This window comes from Austrofundulus limnaeus, unplaced genomic scaffold (assembly GCF_001266775.1).
Source record: "Austrofundulus limnaeus strain Quisiro unplaced genomic scaffold, Austrofundulus_limnaeus-1.0 Scaffold91, whole genome shotgun sequence".
Classification (NCBI taxonomy): domain Eukaryota; kingdom Metazoa; phylum Chordata; class Actinopteri; order Cyprinodontiformes; family Rivulidae; genus Austrofundulus; species Austrofundulus limnaeus.
In genome coordinates this window covers 274,936-288,979 of record NW_013952493.1, presented here as the reverse complement: position 1 = coordinate 288,979, position 14,044 = coordinate 274,936, and positions in this window count along the sequence as shown.

The following is a 14,044-nucleotide window of genomic DNA, read 5'->3' as shown; positions in this document are numbered from 1 at the left end:
CTGATGACCTCACCCTGCAAGCTGGTGTGTGGAGTCGTATTAAATCAGAGATATAGGCGGGAGCTCTAAAACTTAAAACTAGAATTTTTTTAATTAACTCTAAAATAAACTGGGAGCAGGTGTGATGTGAGCTTGTTTGTCTGTGGGTTACCGAGCTTGCAGCCGATGGTCCAGCCATTATAGTAGTCCAAACGAGAAAACATAAAAACATGAATGATCATTTCAAGTTCAGTTTTTGACAAGAAACTTCAATTTTTAGATGTTCCTAAGACGGATGTGGCAGTTTCTAGTCGTATGTTTCGCGTGTTGTTTTAAAGACATCGCAGAATCAGAAATGACGTTTCTGAGGCCGGACTGAACAGAAGGACCTCAGGCACCAATAAACTGTAATTTSAGGAACCTTATTTTCCAACACACTAATCAGAGTTTCAGTCTTATCTGAGTTCAGTTCACTTTAATGCTAGCTCAACAACGTAGTTCAGTCTTTAGCTCATATCTTAGCTCAGTTTCTGTAAAACCTACTGAGTTCTGGTCCTTTCTGCGTGGGCTAAGATTGAGTGTGGCAGCCGAAAAGGAAATGGTACAAAATCTTCTGCCATATGACAGGACTGATATAAACTGCTGAAAACTGATGGGTGGATGAATAATTGGTGCTTCTAGACAACAAGTTGTCCCTGCTGCTGCAGTCTCTCGACAATGATGCTCTGAGTTTTGATTTGATGGCAGTAGTATCCAATTTGTTGCATCTATCCCAGAAACAAACAAAAAAAAAAACATGAATTTGTTCCTAAGAAGAGAAACAAACCACACCTGATGATTTAGGTTTAGTAGCTTTTGTCTTCTTTGTCTAGATTATTGAAAATCTTGATAGAAAATTGTTCTGCGCAGAATGATTCGTTTTGCACAGCAGAAGCTTAAAAGACAGATTTGTTACCCAATTATTCCGCAACCTGATGTCATCCTCCCCTTTGCTCGYACATCTGTCCTGGAGGCATCCAGTTTGTGCAAAAATAATGACTGCAATTTGCAGACTAATTTGCATTTATTCTTACTGGATGGTAGTCAAAAAAAAAAGCCAYAACGTGCTGTGAAAATGTAGGGGGTATGAGGTTACCTTCGTTTCAAGTCAGTTTTATCACTTCAGGTTTTATTACGCTGTAAGTGTCCTTGATGATATTGCTCTGAATGAATGCAGAGCATGCAACAAGTCTGGGCAAACTCTGGGAAGAATTCGGGACTCTAAACATGGAAAAAAATGAAAAAAATAAATAAACATTAGCTGAGGTTCAGATAAAAGAGACACGAGCTCAAAATATCAAACGTAAATTGCGGCTTTGATCGCAAAATACCGACAACAGACAGTGCTAAACATCAGAAGCTAATGATATGTGAGAGGAGTAAATTTGCTTTAAAGACTGGTTCATATTGACTGGAGTGTGCTGTTTTGTACTGAGCATGTCAGCCTGTCTGAGCCCCGCAGCCTCCTGCAGCACTGGTGACTTTTAATTGGTCTTCGTGTCAGAGAATCAGAATGCAGAGTCTGCTCTCGGCCCTTTAATTCTCCACTGGTTTGATGAAGTAAAATCTTTAAGAAGTTCAATTTTTCATGAACTCATCATGATGTAAATGAGCCAGGGTGGGATAAATGAGTCATCCCCCTCCAAAATTATTCTTTAACTAGATCTAAAAACACTTTCTTCTGAAGACCCTCAAACAAAATAGAGTTTAAAGATTTTCACAGCAGGCTTGAGGGGTAAATTTAAGCTGATTTGATTGGGTGATATAGTTTTTGTCTGTGAGTTTTCATTGTTTAGATGTTAGGTAAATGAAGAAGTAGACTGATTTTGTGTGGACATCTGAAGTTCACACAGAAWGATGTGAAACATGGATATGGATTGCGGGCTGATGAGAGGAGTGGCTGCAGCTGTGACAAGGAAACAGGGAACAGGTGTAACAGGGTACGGCTGATTGAGGGAGAAGAAGCAGAYATATAAGAGTGACCAAAATTCAATCTATAGTCCAGAGGACCGATCTTTTTGAGAATTTATTGAAAAAAAATCTTGATTTTAAATGTTATATAACAAAATATTCTCGCAGAAATATTTTTTTCCAAATTATATTTTATGTAACGTTTAAAACATACATACCCTAATACATAAAGAAAAAATATTAAATTTAGAAAATCAAACACTTGTCCTTATCATWATCCAGCAAATAAGTTAAAAAACAGAAAACATTCAGTAAAAATTGATTATACAAAATTAAATCAACTACTGTCGAGAAAAGACTGCACTAATTATATTTTTTTGATTGAAGATGCTTTTTATTTGATTGAATCATAAAAACACAAATTTACCTCCATATAATTACAGCAATTTTTTTTACTAAAGAGCAATGATAAAACTACATTTAAAATATTGCCTTTGGGGCCAAATAAAGTGTTAACAAGGGCTGGACTTGGCCCATGAGCCTTGTTTGATACAGAATGAACAGAGAAATAAACCTAATCCATAAAACAAAGGACTACAAACAAATTAAGAAAAAAGTTGATTCTGTCAGGAAGTCACCCCCAACACAAATTCTGAGCACTTCCAGAGTGTGCGAGATGTTATCACAGGCACATCCTATTTTCAAGATTTGACCATAGAAAGCTAACTCTCACTTTTCTTCAGTCATCTTATTTCAAAACTCCTTCCTGGTTCGTTAGTTAGATTTTCAATTTCAAAATAAAATTWGAAAAATTATTAATTGGGTGATTTAGAATTGTATTATATATTTTAAATTAGAAAAACAACTGCAAAAAATTATTTTACTTTATGTTTTGTTTTTAGTGGTTAAAGSAAAATCAAGCTTAATGTTTTCTTAGTTACCATGAACAAAATGGCTTTAAAATTCCACATTATGCAGGAAAGTTACTGTTTTTAAGAAGAAATAGAAAAACCAACAACAATCTAAACACATTCCTTCAACTACTTGTCTTTGTTTTTTTGTTTTTACTTTTAAGATGTGTGGTTCACAGATGACTCATCAAAAGTGATTGCGGARTGATTTTGTCATGACTCGGAAAATTTGAATGAACTGTTTACAAGCAGATCATTGTTTTTCCAGTGCCTCTGAAAATAGAGGTCTCCAAGCTGAATTGGAGAGGATATCGGCTGTCAGGAATCAGAAAACGCTGGGGAGCTGACCTTTAACCTCTGTAAGAGGCATGCAGTCAGTTTCGGTAGAGCACCTCGGTCAGAGGGAGGGAAAAGTGCCTGCGGGTCAGGTTGGAGGCCTCAGCATGTCTTGTAGCAGACATACCCTGGGGAAGATGATCAGAGATAACGTAGCGTGGCATTCACAAAAATTGTGTTTTGTCACAACATGTCTCTCTCTCTTTCTTTTTTCAGATTTGGACATGATTACATGAGTCATAATCATATTTTGCAGCTAAAACAATCAATGAAAGACTGTAAACAAGTTGAAAAAATGCAGCGTAGCATGATCAGATTATCACTCTGACTGCAAGCAAAATCCCAATTCATCAGAATATGCCTCTGAAAAWTTCAATAGAAGTGAAAACATGTTTGAAAAAAAAACATGCAATGTCATCTACAGCTGTTTCAGAATGAAGGTTTAAAGAATCTGACATTTGCAATAAAACGTGCAATTATATTTTAAGATACCTTCCAGGCAGGTTTTTAAAACATGTAAAAACAGATGTAAGAAACCATACATGATCTGTGAATGTGCACTTAAAGTGAAAAGGAGTAATGTGAAAAGGTATTGACTAATATGTTGTTCGCTTGTATGTACTAAAAACAGGAAAAATAAAAATTGTTTATATCTGTTAACTAGAAGCTAAAATGGCTAAAGGCTAGCTAAACAATAARCATACAAAAATGTAGTTACAAGCAGTAAGAGGTTAGCTACAATTAGAAAATGTCAAGCTAAAAGCTATGTAGCGAAAAATTTCCTGTCACGGTTTATGGAGGAGTTTTGATCCAAGTGTGCAGACTAAAATAAGGTGCTCAAAAAAAAAAAAAAAACTTTCAACTATTATTTAAACAACACAAAACTCTTGACGTAGCAGGAAAAGGGTTTCTGCGAGATTAGGCACAAGGGAAACTGGACGTGCCACGAAAAACACAGCGATGCTCAACTGATAGATGAGGTGAAGCTGAGAAACTAAAAGGATTGGGTTGATGAGAAAAGAGGTTGCAGCTGTGAAAAGAAGGAACATGATAACAGGGATGGAGTAAAACCTAATACTAAATGACCATAAATAATCATAAAGACACAGATCCTGGCAGTACCTAAAACCTAAAATTAAATTAATGGTAGCTAAAAGTAGCTAAAGGCTAGCTAAAAGCAGAATTTGACGTATGCGAGACGTTTTGAGCAACCACAAAATACTAGTAAATGTTTTTCAAAAGTCACTGTAAATTATAATATACGTTACAATGTACTCTTTCATGTGGTAAAGATATTGAATTAAATTATTACTTTTTGCTTTTTAAAATTAAGTTGAAATTAATATCTCCTCTCTGAGGCATAAAAACATTAAATTAATACCAATTCAATATAAATCTATAAAAAGCCCTTATGTGCAAGAGATCCCTGATTATAACCTTGATTCCTTATCTTCATGAAAATGTTATTAATTTACAACAGAAACTAGCATTTTTGGTATTTGTACATATTTTTGCCAACATTTCAAGAATTAATAAGTTGATAAAAAAAAGTAAAAATAGCATAAAAACACAAGAAAGGGCAAATGAGCAAATGAAGCAAATATCCAAGATAGCAATGTTTTTGAAGAAATTAACAAGAACTCAATTACTTATGGGAAAAATATATTTAAATAAAAGTTAAATACTTTTATACTTGATAAGTATAAAATGGCAGAACTCAAAAGTTTTAGTCCAAATCTCTTGAAAGAGTTGAACAATACAATATATGAACAGCTAAAATAAAGTATGTAAAACTAATTAGTGTGAAAAAACAGTAAAACTTTAATGTGGCTGCTGAATTAGCAGTCACACAAAAATATACTTCGATTTCTAAAGGAAATGCAAAATTAACTTTCATCAGAGAACATAACTTTGGACCACACCTGCTGTAGTTCAGTCCTTTTTGTCTTTAGCCCAGGTGAGACACTTCTGACACTGTTTCTTCTTCAAGACTGGCTTGACACCAGTGACACGGCCCTCTGAATGGCAGGGGCAGTTTCTCCTGCAAACAGAGGTGGACCTTGAGTAAGGGGAAGCACCTGGGTTCAGTGATATAATCAGTACTCCGCTAACCATTTCTTCTCTCTCTGCTACTCAGTTAACTCCTTGATTTTATTTTATTTTTTGTTCTAGTTTGGATTTTTGGTTTATTTAGATTTATGTTGATATTAAAACTGTTTTAGTTGGCCTTCACCTTGTCTCCTCTCATTTTTGTTATGGGCCATGGGCTGGCCTGTGACAAATTGGGGCTCGTCTAAAAAAGATTAATTTATGTTAGTTATAATATGTGTAATATATGTAATATACGTTTTGATAGTTTGGTTGGTATTGTTTTTCCTTTTGGCTTATTTGTGAGTTAGATTGGTTGTAGTTTGGCTCTTGTAGGTTKTTTGAAAGTTAAATTTGGTTCAATAGTTTTGAGTAATWGGCTAGGTATTGGTTTTGTTTGCCAAACTTTGGTTGAGGGGATGTGTTGGTTAGGCCAATATTTTTTTGTCTGGAGAGAGCATGGAACATGTGTTCCCTTTTTGTATGGATAGCATTTAGCTATTTTTGGTTTTGTAACTTATTTGTGGGTCTTTTATTGGATTGTTGTTGTTTAAGTGGGAGTCCTCCCGTTTTGAGGCTAATCAGCAAGTGTCAATAGGATGCTTGGTGTTTTGTTTTTCTTAGGTGGCAGTGTACGTGGGTAGAGCTTCCCTGTCCCTTTTTCCCTAATATTGGCTCGGGAGCACCTCCATGGATTGGGAGAGTGACCATTTTGGTTACTTTTTCTCCACTGGTTTTGTGTGCATACAACCCCACCACATGTGACTGCACAAAGACTAGGGTTCAGTTAGTTAGCTGTTTTGRAGTATAGTGGGGTGTGGCTTCTATTTTATACCCACTTTAGCAGCAATTAAGTTTGGTGAATTTGTTAAAGGTTGTACGGTTTGTTAAAAAGGCCTTTTATTTTGCACTGTTTTGCTCAGTCTCCTTCAGAGTTAGCATTGGAGGAACAACTGATTGAGATAGATGAACATTGCAGAATAGATATAGTTGATAAAAGKTTGAAAGAAACTGTTAAGAGTGGTTTGAAACAAGGCCTTTTGGAGGCAGGGATTATTTGCAGTCAGGCTGCAGGTAATCAAGGTGTAGATTATCAGTCTAGTCCATCTGCATTGACTTTTGAGCAGCAGATAGAGCTAGACAGGGTGATATGTGCTAATAGACAAGTTGCAGATGTCAGAGTTCAGTTTGATGTTGCACAAAATCATAGTTTGTTGCCTAAATTTGATGAATCAGATGTTGACACTTATTTCACTTTGAGCGAATAGCAGATTCTAGAGGCTGGTCTCACTTGGATAGGACAACGTTGTTGCAATGTGTTCTAACAGGTAGAGCACATGAAGCTTTTTCAGCCTTGAGTGTAGCACACAGTAAAGTGTATGCTACAGTTAAATCTGCAGTGCTGAAAATGTATGAGCTTGTTCCAGAGGCATACCATCAACATTTTAGGTTTAAGAAAAATTAGATTCACAGACTTATTCTGAATTTGTTCACGATTTGACCATTGCATTTAACTGTTGGTCTACATCTTCTAATGCTACTACTGTTGAAGATCTTTATAACTTAGTGTTGGAACAGTTTAGAAATGCTGTACCTGAAGCAGTTGCAACCTACTTAAATGAAGGTAAAGYAACATCTCCATCTGAAGCAGCAGCCCTTGCAGATGAGWATGTGCTAACACACAAACGTTACTCTGAACACAATGTCATTCATCATGATAGTTCAAAACATGGTCATTTGTCTTTGTCTGAGACTTCATTTCACAAGCCACAGAAAAAATCGGGTATATGTGGCCTAAGGGGTCAATTAATCAAAATACCTGTAGATATTGTCTAATGGAGGGTCACTGGAAGAAAGAGTGTCCCCTGTTGAAATCTAAAAGGTCAGGTCAGTTTAAACCAGCTGTAAAGGTAACTCCCATCATGGTTTCGGGCCATAGGAGTGAGTTTTTGCAGTTGCAGGTTGGGTTTGGTTCTCAGTCTAATGATTTTTCTGCTTTCGTTTCAGATGGTGTYGTGTCATTGGTTGGTGAGGACAAACTAGTCCCAATCAATGTTTTAAGAGATACAGGAGCCTTAGATTCTTTTATTATGGAGTCTGTGTAACCATTTTCTCAAAAGTCAGCCACTGGTGGTTGTGTTTTGGTTCAAGGTCTGGTGCCATTTTCCTCCCCWCTACATCAAATTACTTTAAGRTGTGGTTTKGTACAGGGTGATRTAGCAGTAGGGGTACGAACCTGGTTGCCAGAAGGTGTGCACATGATTTTGGGAAATGATCTGGCAGGGAGTGCAGTGTGGGCAGATGGTAACCCTAAATTTTTTAAWCAACTTCCTGTGTCCCCTGTGGTTCCATTGCTTCATGATGGTGTACCCTCAGATGTTTTTCTGGTTTGTGSAGTMACCCGTGCTGTTTCTCGAKTTAAAGAGAGTGAGGTTAAGCTGAAAGATCTTGAKTTGCCAGTTAAGATCCAGATCGAACAATTGTGTGGTTSTAAAGATGCACTAATAGCTGAACAGAAAGCAAATGAAACTTTGTCTGATCTTTTTGCTAGGGTTGTACCTGAGTCAGTGGTGAGAGACGGTKCTTGGTGGTATTTCCTGYGWGATGGGGTCTTGGTCAGGAAATGGGTGTCATATAATAACCAAGGTCTGGGAGATCCAGTATTTCAGGTTGTTGTACCCTCTTTATGGTGAAGTAAGGTGTTGCAAACATCACATGGTGATGTGGMAGGTCACATGGGTGTTCGTAAAACTTATTTTGATTTTGGGTTTAYTTAGATTTATGTTGACAATAAAACTGTTTTAATAGGCCTTTACCTTGTCTCCCCTMATTTKTGTTATGGGCCATGGGCTGGCCTGTGACACCAGGAATGAAACCACATCTTCATATGWMTRTGTGGTGGTTCTTGAAGAACTGACTCYAGCTGCAGTCCACTCTTTGTGAATCTCCYCCACATTTTTGAATGGGTTTTGTTTCACAATCCTCTCCAGGGTGTGGTTGACCCTTTTGTGTGTACACTTTTTTCTACCACATCTTTTCCTTCCCTTCGCCTTTCTACTCAATGACCTTTTGTGTCTTGCCCTCCTTGAGCAAGGTGTCAATGGTCGTCTTTTGGACAACTCAGCAGTCTTCCCCATGACTTTACTGAGAGACCATTTAAAGGATTTTGCAGGTGTTTTGAGTTAATTAGCTGATTAGAAGTCTTCAATATTGAACCTTTTCATAATATTTAAATTTTCTGAGATACTGAATTTAGGGTTTTTATTAGCTGTCAGTTATAAAAATCAAAATATATTCTAAAGTTATGACCATCACCTGTATTGTGCAAAAACTGACTGCAATGTAAATGTGTATTAAACTGCAGCAATGGCATCAGTCCACATTGGTCTTGGCCTTGCTTGACCTAACCRTTAGCTCCTCAATCCACTCAGACATAGAATCCTTTTTTTTTTTCAAACTGAGACTGTTCAGTGACCTCTGTACAGCTGGTAAAATATTTGTTCAATACTCGTCTACAGAAACTAACTTCAAAAGATTGGAACTAACAGTTTAAGGTTTCACAACGCCACAGTTCTCCTACTGAAGCCTCCCGGTTTGTACATTTCTTACATTTTTACTGAAGCTGAGCACAAAGTGGTGCAGCCTCTCATCAGCAGATAATTCTGAAAAACAACCTCCCAGTTTCAAACTCATTTCAGTGAAGGTCAAACATCCAAGTGAAGGAACAATAAGTGAAGCACATGTTAGAGCGAGCCTGCAGGAGGACCTTAAAGTTCACCTCCCTTTGTACTTCTAAACCTCTGTGTCTGGAAAAAATTACATTTTAATGCTTCTGGATTATGTTCACATGCCACATTTCTTCCAGCCAAAGGAGCTCAACATGCTTTCATGGTACAGAACCAACAAAAGGAGAGCTGGGGATGGCTGAAGGGTATTCAAAACATTGGATTATTCTGCTGAGGATCAACGTTAACATACTATATTGTGCCTCAAGCCGATGTTGATGTCCTTATAAGTCGAGGTGAAGAGACGCGGTAGAAGACTTTTAAACAGGATTTGATGTACCAGGCAGAAGTTTATGAAATTTAAGATACTTTAATGTTTACAGAGCAAATCTGAAATTTTCTGGAGGGGGGTCATACCTATGTTTCTTGTTACCTATGTTCCCTGATGCCTATGTTCCTGAGTAACAGTGTTCCCCAGTACATATGTTTCTCTGTACCTATATTCTCAAGTACCTATGTTCCCTGGTACATATGTTTCCAGATGCCTTTGTTCTCAGGTACTTATGTTCCTCAGTACCTATGTTCCCTGGTATCTATTCCCCAGTAACTTTCTTGTACAATTATCCTTATTGCCCCCATGCGTGTATTGTAATTTATTTATATACATGAAGGGGAAGTCAAATATCTATGAATTTCTATATTTACCCTGGGAGAACGTAGGTACCAGGAAAGGTTTGTGGACATGTGACACATAAGACCAGTCACCTTGTATGATTTCTGGTCTGAGCTTATTTTTCTGGAGAGCATTTAATGCCAAGCAGCCGTGTGTGTCAATTACAACTGCCGTTTTATTCTCCATATGGCCTGCAAGTTTATTTTCCACTTTTTTTATTCAGCACTGCAGATGCTGTAAATAAAAATTTAATTTGCTGTGTACTTTTTGCATCATGTACTGTTGGTGCACTCCAGGTGTCACCCTGCAGGTACTGCCAGCTGTGAAGGCACAAGCTTACAACAAATCTCCTGCTTTCCAAAAGCACATGTGAAAAGATAACAACCAACAAAATCTGAACCTGTTGTTCTCTGTTAGTCACATAAAAAAACAGTTTTAGTGTTGAGGTACAGCTGCGTAATTTTAGAGAAAAGTGAATGCACATAGATGCTGGATGGTGTTTAGTGAGTCTCTGAATAGATGATGTTTTCTAAATTGGCTTTTTTATTTTTATTTTTTGCTTCACTGCTTGTCTGGAGAGGATTTTACCGGAGGATCTGGTACACGGAGAGTTTGACATCCTGCAGGTTTTACTTTTGCAGTTTTCAATTTATGTTTTGCCCTCTAACTTAAATGCTCAGTTTGTACGAATTTAGTTTTATTTGTTTGTTTGTCTGCTTGTGTTTTATATAGATTTTTTTGAGGAGATGGTGCTTAAATAGTAACTACACTGATTTAGCTTCCATAAAGTCGAGGGGGTCAACTTGCTACAAAGATTTTAATTGACTGAATTTTGTTTTTTTTTTTGGTATTCATAGATATTCATAACAAATCTTGTTTAGAATAAAATAATATAGTGAAAAATTTAAAAATAACTTTTTTTGGAATAGAAAAGRAAGGTGAACTGAGTTATTTAATTATCGCAATAAATTTAAATTTTCACAACCTCTGAGCAGGCTATGCCCCCCACCCCCTTCTGGGAACCACTGTTTTATATAAAATTATTTTTGTGAGCATAAAATAAACCAGAATTCCATATGTTTAAGGCAAAATCTGATGTTCTTATACGTTTTTTTCTTCCAAAGCTAAAGATTTAAAGTTTTCTTGTTATTTACTTTCTAAAGAAGACATAAAATCTCATCAAGACAAGCAAATGGCAAAAAATATATAAACATAAAATATTCAAAGACCTGTTTTAAACTGCTGAATTTTTAATATTTTATTTAGCATTTTTGGGTGGAAGACATTTAAGTCAGGATCTCTCCTGCAAAGATACAGTATTTTAGAAGTCTGTGCTGTAAAACAAAAAGTAATCGAGTGTTACACCTTGTACTAATTCAAGAGAATTTTTTATCAGTAAATTGACAAGCAGCTCTATATTACAGACTGGTAATCCGATAAAATTTATATAATAATGCACAGGAAATTACATAAAGCAGAGTGGCACACAGGTGTTTTCAGGTCAATGTAATGTTCAGGTATTAGTCCAGATGAATGATTTGTTGTCATTGTTGCAGTTGGAAAAGCTGCCAGAAGACKAACAAAACGTGATTTATTTCTGCAGGAAACAGACAACAGGACACACAAAGATTTAAAGAGGCTGTCTAATTAGAGGAGGAGATAGGCAATCCCGCTCATTATCAGTCCATACAGACACACAACRAGAAAACAGGGTTGACAAGGTTGAGTAATTGCATTACCCCAGTATCTCCACCAAGCACTGCAGCAGAGCGCAGTAGGAGTGCCAATTCCTCACATGAGCAGGAAGCCAGGCGAAACACTCCAATATGTTCGACAAAAAAAAAGGCAACCGATACAGTAAATCAATAATAACGGTCAATTATTGTAACCTGTAGCCTTTACTGCTGTCAAGTTCCCAAAMTGGTGGCTTTTTATAGTTGTTAGTCAAGTTTGAATTACATGCAAATGTGTTGTGAAACAACCACTGCACCACTGTGCCAATTAAGCAGAAGAGGTCGAAGAAYTGTCTTCAGTAATGAGGGTGTTGCTCTGGTCTGTTGTAAAAAAATGTAGCTGATTAGGTCAGCACCCTTGGAGGTCTTTTCAGTTTATGCTTCTGGCCTAAAACCTCAGTTACGAACTTGCTGAGGTACTTATACATCCTATATACAGGGAACATCTCAAGATCCCTCAAGAGGTTGTAGATTGGGCTGTCAAAGAGAGGGCCTCTGGGTTTTCTTTGTGGACCTGTGAACTTTGATGCCAATCTAGGAACTGAAAATGGCTGGCTGGTTGGTGTAACTGTACTTTGGGTACACTGAGACCTTTAAATATTTTTACATTTACTCTGTAAAAACGTGTCTCCAGGCCAATCTGTCCTGCATGTTTTGGATGTTTTTCAGTTTCGACACACCTGATTTATAYTCATGCATAATTAACAGGCTTCAGCAGAACTTGAGCTGTTCAGGTCATTTATCCCTTTAAATTAGTTGTGTTAGAACAGAAACATGCAGGATAGTGGGCCCTGAGGACCACGACTTGGAAAAAAAAGATTTATGTTATCAATTACTTTTAAAATTAGCTGTCTGTAGGTTTTTGTACATGTGTACCATGAATGCTTTGTTGTTTTAACGTATATCCTTTTTAAATCTAAATAAAGTTTCTTGAGAAAAAGACGTTTAGTCTGGGTAAAAGCAGAAAAAGCTAATATCAGAGGACACACTTAACTCAATAACCAGGCAAACTGGAAGGTGAATTGCTTTTTGTGAAGAAAATCTAGAGGTCAAAACTGTCAGCTCATTGCTGATATGACTGTCTGACACAAAGCAGCCTGTTTATGCATAACATTCATCACTTTTGATAGTGCTGACACCATGTCTGTTTGTTTGAGAACAAAATGCCTATTTTAGTCACGTCTTGAGTGTTCTCCATAGGGTTTCTCTGGGCTTTGACTAAATAAAGGCGTTTGTTTTTTAATATTAGTTTTACTTCTGTTTTTCTCTTGGGAATATAACAAATTAGTTACAGCGTCCACGAGATTGACGAATGACAACTTAAATCAAAAGGGGAATAATAAATCGACATGCAAATAGACTCTCAAGTRGCCTTCAATATAAAGCAGGGTTAAAACAGGCACCTTAAAACAAAGATTGTGTTTAGCGGTTTCAGGAACGTTGGTTATCAAAAATGATTATTTCTTATTATTGAGACGTGACACAAAGATTCTTAAACTTAAACAACTTTGTAGGTAAATTACAAATTGATTGTTGGATGGATTTGTTAGGGTTGTTTCATCCACTGTACTTTAAAATGTGCAACAGCAAAACATGCTTATTGAAAAACGCTAGTAAAAGTAATACTAATGGTTTAATTACCCAGAAAGGTCATGTTCCTTGTGTGCTGTGCCTCTGACGTCTTTGGGCTCCTTCTGCCTACATTTCCATTTCCTATTAATACTATAACTTGCAGAATTTTATTCAGTTTCACAATAATTTTAGATTTTGATAGGCTCCCCTCACATWTGGAATGCTGAGGACCATGGTTATAAAGCTCAGTGGAAAAAAGGTGCACAGAGATACARACTGCTCTGATGTTTGATGCTGGGAAAAGTTGAACAATTTACCTTGAAAATGCTTGAAAAGTGCTTGAATTTTACTGGGGGAAATGTGTAAGAACCCTGATCGTGGTTCAGGTCCCATTTTGTTTCTTCTTACCATTTTCAACACATATTTTAAAGTTCTACTCTCTATCTTGATGTTTTTAGTGGAGCATTGTKACTTTTATGTAAAAACAATTAGCTTCCCACTTCTTAATGACAATGTCCTAAATGAGAGTTTGTAGCAATTTGTGGCCCTCAGTGGTCCAAATGAAGACAAGCTTTTCCCACAGAATGAAAGAATGGAAGATAAAAGAAGCTGAACAAAAGCTAAAAGAAGCTCAAGATGCAAATAACCTAAACTAGTCCATGGAAAAACAACTTCAAGTGKACACATCATGCTTTTAAATCCTTWCTTTTCATGTTGAAATTATTCAGTTTTRGYCTATAAAAMGTGTRACTGCAATGCYTTGGTCTGAATTCCTCTCTATTGTAGCTCCACAAACCCCTTTGTCTTCCCTTTTCTGAGGTGTGTCTGAGAGCAACTCGTTTTCGGCTCTTTAAATGCAAATGAGGCCCCGCCCCCATGGCCATTTTTGTATAGTTTGACAGAMGGATAGTGCAGGAATATTYTATTTACAAATTGATTAAAAAATGTCAACAACATAAAAAACTTCCTGGTTGGACTCATCACTGTACTGTTCTTTCATTGTCTGATGCCTTGACTTTTCAAAATTATGTTTTGTATAGTGGTATTAATTTATATTTCCAAATCTTCCAAGGTGCC